Source organism: Sceloporus occidentalis, unplaced genomic scaffold (genome assembly GCF_023333645.1).
Source record: "Sceloporus occidentalis isolate IW3139 unplaced genomic scaffold, rSceOcc1.0.p SCAF_1, whole genome shotgun sequence".
Classification (NCBI taxonomy): Eukaryota; Metazoa; Chordata; class Lepidosauria; order Squamata; family Phrynosomatidae; genus Sceloporus; species Sceloporus occidentalis.
Window position 1 is genome coordinate 276,110,613 of NW_028316981.1, and position 15,906 is coordinate 276,126,518.

Below are 15,906 nucleotides of genomic sequence, written 5' to 3' on the forward strand. Positions count from 1 at the left end.
AAAATATTATTTCCAGTATTTCTATACCACTTTCCATTAAAAAAAATCCCAACACAGTTCCCCAAACCCTCAGTACAACAGAACAGTTTTTAAAATGATAAAACAGTAAACTCCATAAAACTATTAATAAAAAGCCAGAGGTAATTGGCAATTGGGGAAATGCCTGAATAAACACATAGAGGTTTGACTGATGGCAGAAACACTTGATATTGTAATGCTACTTGACTTCAGTAGGGAAACCATTCCTCATGATGGCAGCCATAACAGAGAAGGCCCTGTCCTGCATCACAATAAAAAGAACCTCTGTAGGCCACTGTCCAATAAGCAGAGCCTAACTCTGCCCCAAATGTAAGGATCAGGAAAATCTAGACAGAAGAAGCCTGTCATATAACCTGGCCACAGGCTGCTTTGGATTTTGTAAGTCAAAATAACACCTTGAATACAGCTCTGTGTCTAATTGGCAAGCACTGTAGACAGTAGGAGGTTCCATTGAGTAACCATTTTCTGCACTCATTGCAACTTCTGAACCTAGCCCAAGGGTAGCCCTGCACAAAGTGTCTTACAACAGACCAAGAATCTTCTCCTGGATGTCATCACTCAGGGCTGACTCCATCCTAAAATCTGAACCCATATGGAAATGGACCCAAGGAAGCCATTGTGGCATAGTGGTTTGAGCTTTGGGCTATGAATCTGGAGAGCAGGGTTCGTATCCCTGCTTGTCCATGAAAACCCAGTGGGTGATCTTGGGTAAGCCTCAGAGGATGGCAGTGGCAAAACCTCTGAAGAAGCTTGCTAAGAAAATCCTCTGATAAGTTCACCTTGGTGTCACCATAAGTTGGAAATGACTTGAAGGCACACAACACACACACAGTCCATATCCTTAAAGAACCTCTTCAGCTGTGCCAGGACCAACTTCTCAGTCACCTTGGTACGTTTGTGATAGTTTTATAAACCTTTGGACCCAAAGGGTGTTTTACAGAGTGATTAAACAATTGCCCCTTTAAAGGCGCTCCCTCACCTACACTCACTGCCTCCTAGAAGACCACCTTCCTCATGTCTAGCTTTAATTAGCTATGTGGGCAAGCACTGACCACATCTTCAGGATGTTTCAACTGAAACAGATCCTACAAAATAGGACAGAAAAATGTATTGGAGGGTGCATTAGGATTTATTTAAACCTTGCATCAGGACTGTTATGGAACAAGTGGCCTTGGACACAAAATGCCTAGCAAATTCATTGCAACAGACCTCCAAAGGTATTATTGCACAAAACAGATGAAGCCAGCTATTTGTGGATACAATGGTGTCAACGCTGCCTTGAGTCCCTATATTGGGAGAAAGGCAGAATATAAGATGATAATAATAATAATAATAATAATAATAATAATAATAATAATAATAATGTCGTTTCACCATCTTCACAGCTATGCCTTCAGTACATGCTTTTGGCCATATCCATAGTGAGTCCAACATCAAAGATCCTGTCATTAATATCCACCCTGTTTAATCATTTGAATTTCTGCAGAAAACCACAGAACCACTTGGGTTCCCCAGTACTTGTCAGGGCACTAAATAGTGCATCTCATTTCACCATCTCATAATGAAACCAGGTCTTCAAGAGAATCGTCAGCTACAGCCCCTGGAAAGTCCAGCAGAAAATTCAGGAATCTGGTCAGCCAGTTTCTCTGTTTTTGGTCATATACCTGGTAGGAACAGAAGACTGACTGTTTTGTAAGAGAAACTAGTGCAGCCTTTTACCCAAATGTTTCTGGCAAAAGAAGAGTAGATAAACAAGACTGACCTTTAATGACGTTGCAATGTGATCATGGTGGGAAGTGGGGAGAGTGAACAGGAAGGAGAATAACAAAATTTATTCCAAGTGGAAGGCAAGATAGGCATCCTTTTACCCTCGCTCAGGTTACTGAAAGTGTCAGGGAAGCAGAAGGTCCTATTACATGGGGTATTTTCCATAACTCGTAATCGATTAAACTGGAATATTTCACCATTTAGGTCTAGAACTGTCTGTGACTAAAGGCAGCACTGCAGTTTGCATGCTGCAAACAAGATGCAAAGGAAGACAGGCAGGAATCAAGCACACTTTTTCCAGAAAAATTTAAAATGTTAAAATAAAGCAAGTCTTGATTAAAGTCCACAAACACTTTAAAAAAAGCACTAGTAAGCTAATTGTCAACCACAGTGCAATACAAAACAGGTTACAGGACTTAATTTTATTTATTTGATTTGTTCCCTGCTTTTCTGTCAAAAAGGGTTATCAAGGTGGCTATCAAGGATTCATTACTACTTGTTACCTCACCAGGTTTCATGCTGGAGTTTTCTTTTGAAGCTCTTTTAAGGATCCACCCTTTCAGGTAAGCAAGTAGCATTTAAAATCCTTAATATTATGAACTCTATTTTGTGAATAATCACAATTCTCTCCCTCTCCACACACACACTATCACTATCTGTACTGCTTCCATTTAATGGTTTTTAATGTAATTAATAGCATTTATAATGCTCCCTCTCCCCCATCCATGTGTACATATGCCTTCTGAGTTTGGATACTATTAACTGGATGAAATGGATTACAGTCTGAGGAATCTTATGCTGCAATAAATATCTTAAGTCTTTCAGGTGCTGCCTGACTGGGAACATGACAACCTGATTTGTAAGGATTTATTTCTGTCAGACTATCCTCTCTAATTAAACAGGGTTTGCAATTTTTGGCTATGCTTCAAAAACTATAAAACTTGTGATAACAGTGAGCCTAAAAACAAAAATAAAGCTTTAAGTATTATAATTTTGATTCTGTCTTTTTACATTTAAAGGTTGAGTGTCCCATTTAAATTGTAACCTACGATGTGGGTGGGTCAATAGGTGTTGCAAGGATGGAGTTCTTCCATACCTTCAAGAGAGGCTTGACAGTGATGATGACAATAAAATTGTCAATTATTCTATAGTAACTAACTGCAAATGCAGGGATGTAGTGTTTATTTATTTTTTTATATTTTATTTCAAGGGTTTATAGGCAGCCTTTCTCCCACAATGGGATTCAAGGTGGGTTTCCTCACCCTTTCTAGAAATGCATTAATTGTCCCATCAGCAGGAATTCAACCAGTCTTTTCTTCTAGGGATGCAGTAAAAACTTTAGCATGCTACCATATGCCTGCTATGGACTTAGCTGGTAAGTGTTGTTGTTGTTTGCTATCAAGTTGACTTCAACTTATGGCCAACCATGAATGAGAGACCTGCAAGAGCTCTGTTATTAGCTGCCCTGCTCAGGTCCTGCAAACTCAGGGTTATGGCTCACTTGAGTGACTCAATCCACCTGTAACCCAGTCTCTCTTTTCCTACTGCCTTCCACTTTACCCAGCATTCTTATCTGGTGAGTCACATCATCTCATGCTACACCCAAAGTCTTGCATCTGAGGAAGTTGATTAATCATTAAGGCTAGCAAAGGTTATGCTACAACATCTTTTACACAGTTAGTCTCAAAGGTGCTGCAGGATCCCTTAACACACTGATATTCCAGATGAACATGCATATATCTCTGACTTGTGCTTTGTGTTATTTTTTTTCATCCAGGCTCTTCAGCCACACACACACACACACACACATGTCCAACCACATCTGTCTGGAAAATCCGTATGCAAAGGGATCTTATAGTGCATTGGAGACTAACTGAACGAAAGAAGTGATAGCATGAGCTTTGCTAGACCTGAGCTGCCTTCCCCAGAGGCACGATGGGGAAGAGTGGGAAATCCAGGCTCAGGCCTCTCGGTTGGTCAGAAGAGCCTACTTTCCTAGACTAGAGCAAGGGGGGGGGGGGCGGATGGGGGCAGGGGCTTCCCTAGACCCGAGCCTCCTTCCCCAGCCAGAGCCAAGGGCTGGAGGGGGGAGTCCTCCAGGGAGCCAGCTCTGGGCCTTGGGAGCCCGGCAGAGGGCGCTGCTTCCTCCCTGGAGCCAGGAGGGGCTCCTTTGGGCCGCCCTGGGACTCAGCCCCAAGGGCCCTGGCTGGCAGGGACTGGCCGGGCAGGGCAGGCAGGGCAGGGCAGGGCAGGGCCAGCCTCCTTCCCGCCTCCTGCTGCTGCTGCTCCTTCCTCCTCCTCTCCATCCCGGCTTCCAGGAGCGGCAGCGGTTCCTTGTGGCGCCGGCGGAGCTCTCGCGGAGTCCGTGCCCGAAGGCAAAGGAAGGAGGACCACTGCTTCGGGGCTCTAGGCTCCTCCTGGGCGCCTGGGAGGAGAAGAAGAAGAAGAAGAAGAAGAAGGGCAGGTAGGCAGAAGGAGGAGGAGGGCCTCCGCACCCCAGGAATAGTCCGGGTTGGCAGCCCTTTCCCTCCCCTGGCTCCAGGCTATCATGCCCTCCTGGGAAGAATGATGATTATATACAGGTAACATGTCCGACTTATGGCCAGCCTAAGGTGAAGCTATCATGGGATTCCCTGCCTCGATCCCTGGGAAGAGGGGGGTAAGAAATAAGAGTAATCATAATCATAATAATAATAATAATCAGGATAGATCTGATTTATGGCCAGCCTAAGGTGAAACTCTCATGGGGTTCCCCACCTCGAACCCCGGGGAGAGGCAGGCAAGGAATAACAGCAACAACAACAGCAACAACGACAGATCTGACTTAAGGCAACCCTAAAAGTGAACTTGTCGTCGTGATCATCATCCTATTTATTTATATCCCGCCCTTTTGCCAAAAACAGTACAGTTGCAAGCATACAAAAATGGTACATTGAAATAGAACTAAATGATTACAATATTAAAACAAATTACATGGCAAAAGAATAATGTTAAAAGGATCATGGGGTTCTCCACCTCTCCCCTAGAGAGAGGAGGATAAGAAATAAACAACAATAATGTCAACAACAACAACAACAACAACAACAGCAACTTCTTACCTGCCTCTTCCTAGGGATCAAGGCCGGAACAGCATCAATGAACAGATAAACAACACTAGTTAAAATACACATCTGTTTAAACCGACAAATAACATATACACATGTTAAAACTAAAGGGAAGGGTAGTTTGTTGCAGCACCAGAGCCCTCTGAGAGAGAAGGCTAACTATTTCAGAAAACTACAAATCCTAGAATCCCATAGCATTGAGCCATAGCAGTTAAAGTGGAGTCAAACTGGATTATTTCTGCAGTGTGGATCCAGCCCCAGGGGGTTGGAGGAGGCATTTGTGTGGAGAGAGGCAGGCTTTCCCTTCCATTTTCAATAAAAGGTGTCTTCCTCTCCATGGCCACCCAAAGTCCTGCTCCTGGCCAGCGCTTTGAGGCAAGGAAACAGCAGCAAGTTATTTTGGGTAATACCCAAAGTAATTTTAAGGGGAAGGCAAGGGCAGACCTCCCCTGAACAAATCTTGTCAAGAAAACCCCACAATAAGGTTGCCATAAGTAAATAACAAACAAATAAATAAATACGAAGTTGGAAATGACTTGAAGGCACACCTCCACTACAGCAACAAGCAATGGGCCCTTCCATCAGTAATTATCCCTGTTTTGTGGATTTGGGATGTTATTGTACTTTGCTATATGCCTAGGGTCACCATAAGTCAAAAATGACTTGGAAGCACACAACAACAACAATACGGCCAATGCAGCTATCCTTGGGCATGTTTTCTAGTTACTTTGGGGAGGGCCAGCGTGGTTTAGTGGTTTAGGTGTTGGACCAGGAATCTGGAGACCAGGATTCGAATCCCCACTTGGCCATGAAAACCACTGGGCAAGTCACACTCTCTCAGTCTCAGAGGAAGGCAATGGCAAACCCCCTCTGAACAAATCTTACAAAGAAAACCCCATGATAGGTTCACCTTAGGGTTGCAATAAGTCAGATATGTTACCTGTTGGATATCTGCCTGTCACACAGTTGAGAAATGGACCCATCCCAGCCAGGCAAAACAGTGGCAACTGGATCAGATGGTGCCTTGTAGAATGTGGACTGCCATGAAAAGATACCCTTTTGTAAAGGATAGCCAAAAGTTATTTGAAGATATAGCCATGTTAGTCTGTAGAATCAGTGTGTAGAAAGATCTTTTAGCACCTTTGAGACTAACTGAAAGAAAGAAATTTTCTGCATGTGCTTTTATAGGAAAGCTCATGCTTCCAATTTCTTCCTTTCAGTTAGTCTCAAAGGTGCTACAAGATCTCTGGTTGTTCAGTTAGATACGCAAGGAGGGTGGTTGGTATGTTTAGATACCTTTGCCATACGTATATAATTTAAACACTACAGGAACTAAAACACTATTTTATCCAAAAAAACCTTCTTTGCAACTTGAAGTCTTACATAAATATGCATTGATAAATATGCTTTAGTAAAACAACTCAGTTTTGTTTCATTTAATTGTACAGATCCAGGAGATATTTAGTTGCTTAGCCTAAGGCTGATTATTCAAGGTGTACCTAGTAGTAGTTGTGTTTGAACCAGTGTACCTAGAATGATTTACTTTTCCATGCTGTTTGATAAAGAGTTCTTTGTAATTCAAAGGCTTGTGTGCATTTTTGCAGGAGCAGTTTTCCAAGCCCAATAGAATAATACATGCCTGTTTGCTCATGTACTGTAAAGTTGCTCTTCTAATTTGGGACTTGTCTGCACTGGTGCTATAGAGCACACTAAACTTGATTTCATGGTGAATTTAATGCCTGTCTTGCTTGTGGCATCTGCACATGACACACCTGGAAATCAATTGGCAGCTGCAAATTACTGCACTAAAAACACCCATCCCAGACCGAGGAGGGTTCAAATAATTTATAGTTTGTCAAGGTGAAATGCAGGCAGACCATGCAATAGGCCCTCAAGAACATGAGTCATTAGAATCCCCTTATGATGCTACTTTTGTTGGAGGAGCAGAGCTGAGAGTTTCACCATATTCTTTACCTCATCTCCTTCCTCCATCCCCTAAAGGCATTTACAGTTAGGTTTTTCTATACAGGGTGGAGTTCTCACCTGTCAGGTACCTGTCAAGTTTAGCCTGCTGGGCAAACGTAAGTTCTTCTTGAAAAACCAAATTAAAATTTCTTGAATGTACTGATTTCCTAGAACAACAACATGTTCTGGTTACCACTCTGCACAAGTGCAAAAAGAGCAACACTTGTCAAACTTGAGCATTTTCATCATGTCCTCAAGTCTGACCTTCAATGCAAACCCGTAATTATCCAATTGGTTGTGTTGTATGAAATAAATGTGTTAAATAAAGACTCCTGTACACCCAAAGGAGGAGGCTGCTTATTTAAACTTGCTTGCTCCAGTCTTTTCTCATGTTCTTTGGAAGGGTGGATGGCTCCTCCTCTTGTGTTTTGGGTACAAGGAGATGATCCAGTCACTTGCATGCTAAGATTTAACAGAAATATGTGCACCCAAAGGAGGTAGTGTTTTGCATTTCTCTATGAGTCACTGTCCTGGGCTTGTCTCCTGCCAACCATCATCTGCTATGAGATGGGTCATTCTTTCACCTTGTCATTTTATAAGCTGCATCATTCAATCATTCCTGTTACAAAAGTTCAGCAACATTACCTTCTCTCAGAGGAGTCTGCCTGCTGCCTTTCTGTATGAGTGACTTCCCTGGCCTTGTTTTCTGCCAACTGGCATTTTCTTGTGTATGTGTGTGTCATTCTGTTTCATCTCTGCATTATTTGTGATCAAATCATGCGGTGCAGAAATGTGGCAGAATGAGTTGCTGCTCTGAGTCACTTCAGAAGTCTTCTTGGAAAGTAATATCATACAGAAATGCATCATGTAGATCTGCGGAAGAGTGAGCGGATTTTGCTTTTTATACATCCCAAAAGCTAATCTTAGAAAAGCCTTTTTTTGTAGTCTCTGAGGATTCCTTAGCCAGTATGGCCAGGCTGGGAAGGAGGAATCAGCAATTTGTAACCCAAAACGGTTTGAAAGCAAACATTTTGGGACTGCATATACATGCTTCTATGCTTTATTTGTGAGGGTGTGGCTCTGACACCAGAGTTTAAGGGAGACTGATATAAATACTGCTTTTGGTACATATCAACAAAAGGCTACTTCTTTAAATGTGTTATCTGTTTGGCTTCAGAGACAGAAGGGCAAAACCTGTGTGGGCTGCATTATGTTATATGGAAAACCAAGTTGTATGAATGAATTTTGAGGCCTTCTTTCTTTAAAATACATTTAAATGCCCACTCCTTGAGTATTTATGAGATATTATGCATACATACTATTGAGAAGGGAAATACTCTGATTTTATTTCTAATAAAAATGCCTTCTTACCCTATCCTAAAACAACTATAAAGAAGCATAAGAGTAAAACATGATAAAACACAGTAAATGCATTTCTAATAGCAGACTAAATCTGCTAGCAACAGTGCATATATACAGTTAAAAGCCCAAGAAAGTGTATAGATACAGGGTGTTCCTTTTATAACAGACACACTGTTGAATGTGTGTTCTGTATTTGGGGACCTATATCCATGAATAAAACTTAGCAAAAGAGGTAGGCCTCCCTCCATGAAACAAAGCAAATAACAGGATAAAGATGCACACTTCTTTCTTTTTACATGAGTCAGCCACATGATAATGGTTGCATAATACCTATAGATTTACAGGTCCATTAATTAAATGCTATGCAAATTCACTTGGCAGATGTTCACTTGCTCCTTGCCAGTTTGAAGGGAGGATTATGTTACAGCATGTTAAACTGTAAATGAGAATTATTGCCACTGTACTTGGCACCAGGAGTAGCAGTGGCAGTGAAAACCAATAAGTTTAATTCCCACAGTTAAAGGGAATGATTTAAAGGAAGAAATTGTCCAAGTCAGAGAGTTTGCAAAGAGGAAAAACAAACCCATCTGGGACACCTTTTCTGTGCTTTGTTGGCTTACTATCAAGTTTAAAATATGTTGCTGTTTTTTTGTTTCGTTTCGTTTTTTGTTTTGATAAAGCTACACTTTTGGATACTAATTTATAGGTAATATTTAGATGCTTGGCTTTCAAAAAATATCCCCCCACAAAGTGCCTGTAAGAAAAACAGGGAAAATGAGAGATGGTTCTTTGTTGTTGTTGTTGTAAAATGGATTGCAGAAGTAGGATTTAAAAAGGAATGAGTAGCCATATGTGTTCTGAGAGCCTTGGCAAACAGACTCTGAGAACTTGCAAACTTAGAAGGGGGAAAAAGAGAGCTAATAGAAACCAAAAATTTATATTACTGGAGAGACTGAAAAGGTGGGAAAAATAATACAAGATTTTCATTGAAAATAAGTATTGCTAATACAGTACACTGGAAGAAGAAACAAAGCCCCTGAATGTTTGTGTAGCCCAGACTTGTTTTTCTTCTAAAAACAGCAGTCAGGAAAGCATAATACTAACTGGAACTATGGTATGTGCAGGAGTGAGGACATTTGGCTATGCATCTTGTTTTACTTAGAACAATTGTCTACTTGATCCAAGTCTGGTTTACCTATGAAGGACCATAGGGAAAGCAGAGACTGATCCAAAAGTAATAGATATGTATAGTAAATTCAGAAGTACGTAATGGCTGAATTCCAGTTGTTAGCCTCGATTGGAGTAGAGCCATTCAGTCAGTGAAATTTATGTAAATGTGATACACTAATACATCAACTCTGTTGCGTGTGTGTGTTGTGTGCCTTCAAGTGGTTTCTGGCCTGTCTTGGGGTTTTCTTGGCAAGATTTGTTCAAAGGAAGTTTACATTTGCCCTCCCCTGAGGCTGAGAGAGTGTGATCCAGGTCACCCAGGGGTCAAGCTGATGGGCAGGAAACAGTGGCACGAAGCGGCTGCTTCTGAGAGTGGGTCAAGATCCCGCTGATCGCACCACCTGCTTCCAAGGCAGCCCGCATGCACACGTCATGACTGTATAGTGCGACCTCAAGTTGCACTGCTGTTTTCCCCCACCATCCATGCACACCATCACAGGAACACACTGTAAGCAACTGCCTCCTGCCTAGATGCCATCCCATTGGATGGCCACCCCTTTTGATTGTGCACACAGTCACACCTGTGACCCTCCACTGGGCATCAGAATATGGTTGTGCCCAATAAAACACTGCCAATGCACAATCCTGTCCCCCCCTACATGCCCCCTTCACCCCCCCTTCACCCCATGCCCCATCTTGGATTGTGTGGTTTGTGTATGTTGTACTCATAGCCGTTGGAGGTGTCACACTTTCCCTTTTTTGTATTGCTGCCCCAACTGCCGGCTCCATCCTTTTTAAAAGTGTACCTGCACCAGTGTATTTATACACCACTTTAGGGTTAGGGTTAGGATGGAGCACTCCTTTGGGACTGGACTTGCATCAGGGCATTTATATGTAGGGTTGAAGGTTTGAAAAGAGTGGTTACCTTCAGCTTCTTTTTAATCTGGCTTTTCTGTAGTGATTGTGAACCCAATGTTTGTATACAATAGTTGTGTCCTGTATCAGTGAAGGAATGATATGTACTGCTGAAGTCACAGGTTTTCAAAGTCTTCAAGTCCTAGACAAATTCATGGAGGAACAGATCCTTGGTGTCACCTGGTGTGTGTGGAGGATGTTGGGGGTATTGGTGGCAGATAGAAGGGTGTTCTCCTTTGCTCTGGTGGTAGACAAATCTTCATGAGGAGGCCTCCGCTGCTGCCGCAAACCAGGAGAGGGTTGCCCAGCATTCTCCTTTGCTGCAGCGGTGGGGATCTCCCTAGGAGGGCCACAATGGGAGGAGGGCCTGACTGAATGTCACCCCTCTTCTGGAGTGTCATCCTGTGTGGGTCACTCCCCTGCACTTCCCTAGTGATGCCACTGATAACAATGTATTGCTTGTCAAGTGCCATAATAAGTAATGGGGATAAACTACTTGTTAAAATTTCTGTGGGTCCATTCATAGTTAGCATCTGGACAGAAAGCAAGACATCTCAGTAGAATCTTGGTTTAGGATGACTGCTGTATTGCCTGGATCCAGCATTCTCCTTCCCTGCTGGCAGGATAATTTGTTGAGTGCTGATCAGAATGTTCCATTGTTGTGAAGAAGGTGAGAGACAGTTTTTCCAGCTTCTCCCTCTCTGTGCAGTCCACCAGTTTCACTGTTCCAGAAGGAGAACCACACCATACCTTAGGGAGGAGACAGTGTTCTAAGAGCAATGAGTGCTATTGGCTTTGCACTGCACATAGCAAGGCTAATAATAAGAGTGCATTACAGAAATCCAAACGAGAGATTACCAGTGCATGTACCACTGCTTCAAGGTCCTTTTTGTCCAGGTAGGGACACAGTTGGCGTATCAACCGAAGTTGGTACCAAGTACTCCTGGCCATCACATCTACTTGAGATGACAACTGTAGAGATGGATCCAGGAGTACTCCCAAACTGTGAACTTCATCCTTTAGGGGAAGTGTGACCCCGTCCAGGACTGGTTAACAAAGCTCCATCCCTGGATTTGGGGTACCTATCACGAGCACCTCCGTTTTCTCTGAACTTGAGTTTGTTTTCCCTCTTTCAGTCCATTACCGACCCAAGGCAGGCATCCAGAGGAGAGATGCCATCCTTAGTCACTGCAGCAGTCGGCGACGTAGAGAAATAAATTTGGGTGTCATCAGCATTCAGTTTTTCCCACATTTGCTGTTTCCTACATTCCCTTTTGCAAATTTCAAATGGGCTTTGATAGTGCTGCTGTTGTTTTTAAAAAACAAAACAAAAAAAAACCAATGGCTTTTTTCTCACCATTCCTGCATAGAACCCAGCTTTGTGGGACACCCTGTTAGTTATTTACAGGCAGTCTCTCTCATCTTAGTTTTTTGTGGGTTTTTCGGGCTATGTGGCCATGTTCTAGCAGAGTTTCTTCCTGGAAGTTCTTAATACAATAGAAATGGAGGCAGAGATAGATGTAGAGATGGAATTCAACTTGAGGCTGCAGCATCAACCTTTCCTTGTACTTAGTGTTTTATTACAGCCTCTGAAGATAAGACAGGCTTTGCTTTGAACTAGTAGATCTCTTCGTATGTCATTATCCACTGCTGATGAGATAAGATTTATGAGATTTTTATTGAAATTACTGTGCTTATTTCAGAATTTGCATCTATCTATCTATCTATCTATCTATCTATCTATCTATCTATCTATCATCTATCATCTATCTATCATATGAATTTGTCTATAAATATATTTTGTCCTTGGTAATGCATTTCTCTAGTAATGGCTAAGTGGTTATCCCAGGTACTGTGCTTGCTTCTGGTATTTTCTATGTGCTTTTAGACTTACAGATTAAAATGTTACTTTAAAAAGGAGAAAAACGCAGTTTCCAGGATGGTGCATCTTCTTCCTAATATCATATTTCACACTTGTTTACAGAAGGCCACATTTGTATGGCATTTTGGTACACTGATATGTTCTTCCTAAAACTCAACAAGAAGTCTAAAACTAAACATTTGGAAATACAATTCTTCTAAGTTACTGTTTTACCTCGCCCTCTTCCCCCCCCCTCCCCAGCATAAGCATTTAATAACACTGAGAAACATCCAATCATTACTAACAGTTAAGAGGGTTGTTGATTTGAGAGTGGAAGAGAGTATATATAACTTCTGTGTTTTAGGCCATGTGCGATTAATCCTAAACTGTAACCTGCAGCATTGTTCTTGCATACTGTAGTTGTATTTTAAAATAAATAATCAAGGAGGCTTCAACACGAGCTATGCGTAATAAAGGTACAGATTTCTTTCCTTAAAATGTCTAAAAATGACGATAACACTGATATAATCATTATAATTGGTTCTAAATAATAGTTTGCTGTGCTGCTTTTTAAAAATGTAATCTTGTTTACATCCAAGAGAGAACCTTTTGCTCCCAATTTAAATCTCTTTTCTGTCCCTTTTCTGATTTAGAGGACAGTCCTTGATTTAGTGTGAATACTTATTCTCAAGGCCCAAGCATAATTTTGAGGAGCCTAGTACACTTGGCCCTCCACATATGGGGCTTTGACACTCGTGGTTTTGTGAGGTCAAGGCTGCAGGTGCATGCATTCCTCCTCCTCCTCCCTCCTGGTCTTTTCTCTTTGGGAAAGAGAAGCCTGAAAGGGTGTGTGCATGAAGCGCACCCCTTTCCTGGTCAGACCTTTGCCTTCCTCAGGCATTGATCCATCTGGGAAAGGGGAGGGGATGGATCCATCCCTCCAAGCCTTTTCCTTGGACAGATTAGTGCCTGGGAAAAGCAGTCACCCATCTGCCCAGAGCCAGCTAAAGGGACTAGAGGGCAGGGGAAAGAGAGGAATGCACACGCCTGGCCCTCCTGCCTTGCCCACCCATCCCTTTAACTGGCTTCTGCATGTGTGTGTGTGTGTGTTATGTGCCATTTTTCCACATTCACATGGATCTTGTGCCCCTAACCCCCACAAATGTGGAGGGCCGACTGTACAAAGTTAAGGGATGCTGTAGCTTAATGGTTAAGATGCCAATTCTGATGATCGTAAGGTTGGAGGCAGTTCGAGGTCCAAGTGCCGCGTGATGGGGTAAGCTTCTGCCACTAGTATCAGCTTCTGTCAAGCTAGCAGATTGAAAACAGGCAAATGCAAGTAGATAAATAGGTACCACTTCGTTGAGAAGATAACAGCATTCTGTGCAGTCATGCTGGCTGCATGACCCCACAGAGTCAACTTTGGACAATGCTGGCTCTTTGGCTTAGTAACGGAGATGAGCACCGTCCCCTACAGTTGGTTACAACTAGACATTCATGTCAAGGGAAAACTTTTACTTTTAGTACAAAGTTGTAATACTGCCACCCTGACTGATAACATAATCCTTCATCCTATACATACAGCCTCATGAAACATGAAAAAAGTTTAATTTAATTTTTAAATTATTGTTATATATTCTGTGTTTCTGATAAATGCCTGTTTTTGCGACTTTTAATAATGATACCAACCTGAGTATTCTGTATGTTTACTAGCCATTCTGTAACTCTTTGGTCATTAATGGAAGTATTATATTGTCAGTCCCATAATTTTAAAAAATTCTACTGGACCAATAACATTATGCCATTGGTACCTTCCAACATTGGTCTCTTCTAAGTTCAATAAAACTGCAGATTTCAGAATTCCTTTGAACAATAAAAGTGATATGAAACAGATAATGGTATAGTGCAGAGATGCACCTTAAAACATATTTATAGTTATATCACAAAATAAGTGATGTTCTCTCTTGTTGCATTACATTAGACCAGTTATTGCCAAAAAGGTTAATTACAAGTAACTCTAAACATTATAGCAGGTAACTTTGAAGTTATTATAAAATAAGGAATTGGCTTGCAAATTCACATTCAGTAGACAAGATGACTAGGTGGCTTAACTGTTATTGCCTCATTGTGGGGCATTTGCAGTTTTGGATGAATGCTAGACTGCTGAAACTTTTTTCAGCTTCTGCCTTAGTTTCTGCCAGTATGCAAGAAATATGTAGGGCTATGCACACTAGTGAAAATTAGTTACTATTATTCTTTGTAAATCTCCTTAATTATTTATAGATGAGGTGTAATTATGGCATCATAGAGTTGGCAGGACCCAAGGGCCATCTAGTCAGCCCTCTGGCATGAAGGAATACACAACTACAGCACTCCTCAGAGATGGAGTCATTCATATTCTTTTTTAAAAGCTTGACTTGAAGATGTGGTCAAAGGCTTTCACAGTTGCCATCCATAGTTTTTTGGTGGCTTTTTTTGGGCTATGAGGCCGTGTTTTAGAGGAATTTTTTCCTGGCGTCAGGAAAAAACTCTTCTAGAACATGGCTTCATAGCCCAAAGAACCCCAAAAAAACTATTGTCTTGATTTTTTTTTCAGGTGCAACCTTTCATAAGTAAGATTCTTAGAAAAAATTGTGGGATACTTGTGGATCTTCTTCCAGTTCCCCAAGCTCTGGTGTCAAAAAGTTTAGGACTGAATAAAATGTAGAACAAATATTACTGGTTGCTTTGAATCTGTGCTGTAAAGCACAGATGAAGTTGTCCAAAGTTGTCCAAAGAGCATTAGTGAATTAGACATTTACTCAGGTGCCTACAGATTCTGCCAGAAGCTTGCTCCCAATAAAATATTTGCATATGTTAATGTGTATGACTAGGCGACTTTAGGAAAGAATTGCTGCAACTTTAATAATAATAATAATAATAAATAGCTTTTTGGCTTCTTGCTTGTGAAAAACAAGTTTTTCTCACTTTCTCCTGCATGCTGTGCACCCAGCCCCCTGAAACTACTCTAGTGAGACCCTGGAGAAAAAAATTGAAAATATGCAGGGGCTGTAGAGAGAGAATTGTTTCTCCATTTTCATTGATGGGAGAAATTTCAACATTGGAAAGATTTTATTAGATGTCATCCTTTATGTATTTCTTCTGCAAGCAGTCTTTTTGATCTACTTAATCCAAGGAATAGTATTTTTAAAAATAGTTTGGAATAGCCTATATTTACTTCCCCTCTGCAGTTATTTTAATTTCACTGTGGCATAGTGCTAAATAACTGTGTTTTTCCTTCGTGTTTAGAAAGCAGCTGGCAGGTGGTAGGTGTTAATACAGGGTTGCAAACAATAGCAGCTCAAATGTTTCTGAGGGGACGAGGGAAGGATAAATAAAGTTAATCTGTGTGTCCAACCATCACTTTGCCAAGCATTATTACATGTCGTGTACTTTGCTTAATCAGTCTTCTCTCTATGGTGTGCAAACTAAAAATGGTTTGTTAACAAAATCCTCCCTCACCCTCTTCAAGCTGTTTTAGTTCAGTATGTTGACACAATCCTTTTTGTTTTACACTTTCAGGCAGGCAGAGATATCTTTTTGAGGCTTTCCTGGTGGGGAACTTTCTCATATGCTACAGCTAATGCATGCCAAGAAGGTTAGCATAATAAAGAAGTGAGCTTGGAAACACTTTGAACAACTGATTTGTTACTGTTGTGATTCCAAGCCCAGCCCAAGCAGATA

General features: G+C 41.5%; 1 protein-coding gene across 1 annotated transcript in view; it reads left to right on the top strand.

Moving 5' to 3' along the window:
* Positions 1-4,069: 4,069 nt before the first annotated feature.
* ARHGEF28 (Rho guanine nucleotide exchange factor 28) overlaps positions 4,070-15,906 on the top strand; it is a 207,083-nt gene continuing 195,246 nt past the window's right edge. Inside the window, exon 1 of the mRNA XM_089494184.1 lies at positions 4,070-4,270. The gene's annotated coding sequence lies outside the window, so the exon portion shown is untranslated. The remainder of the gene's footprint in view (positions 4,271-15,906) is intronic.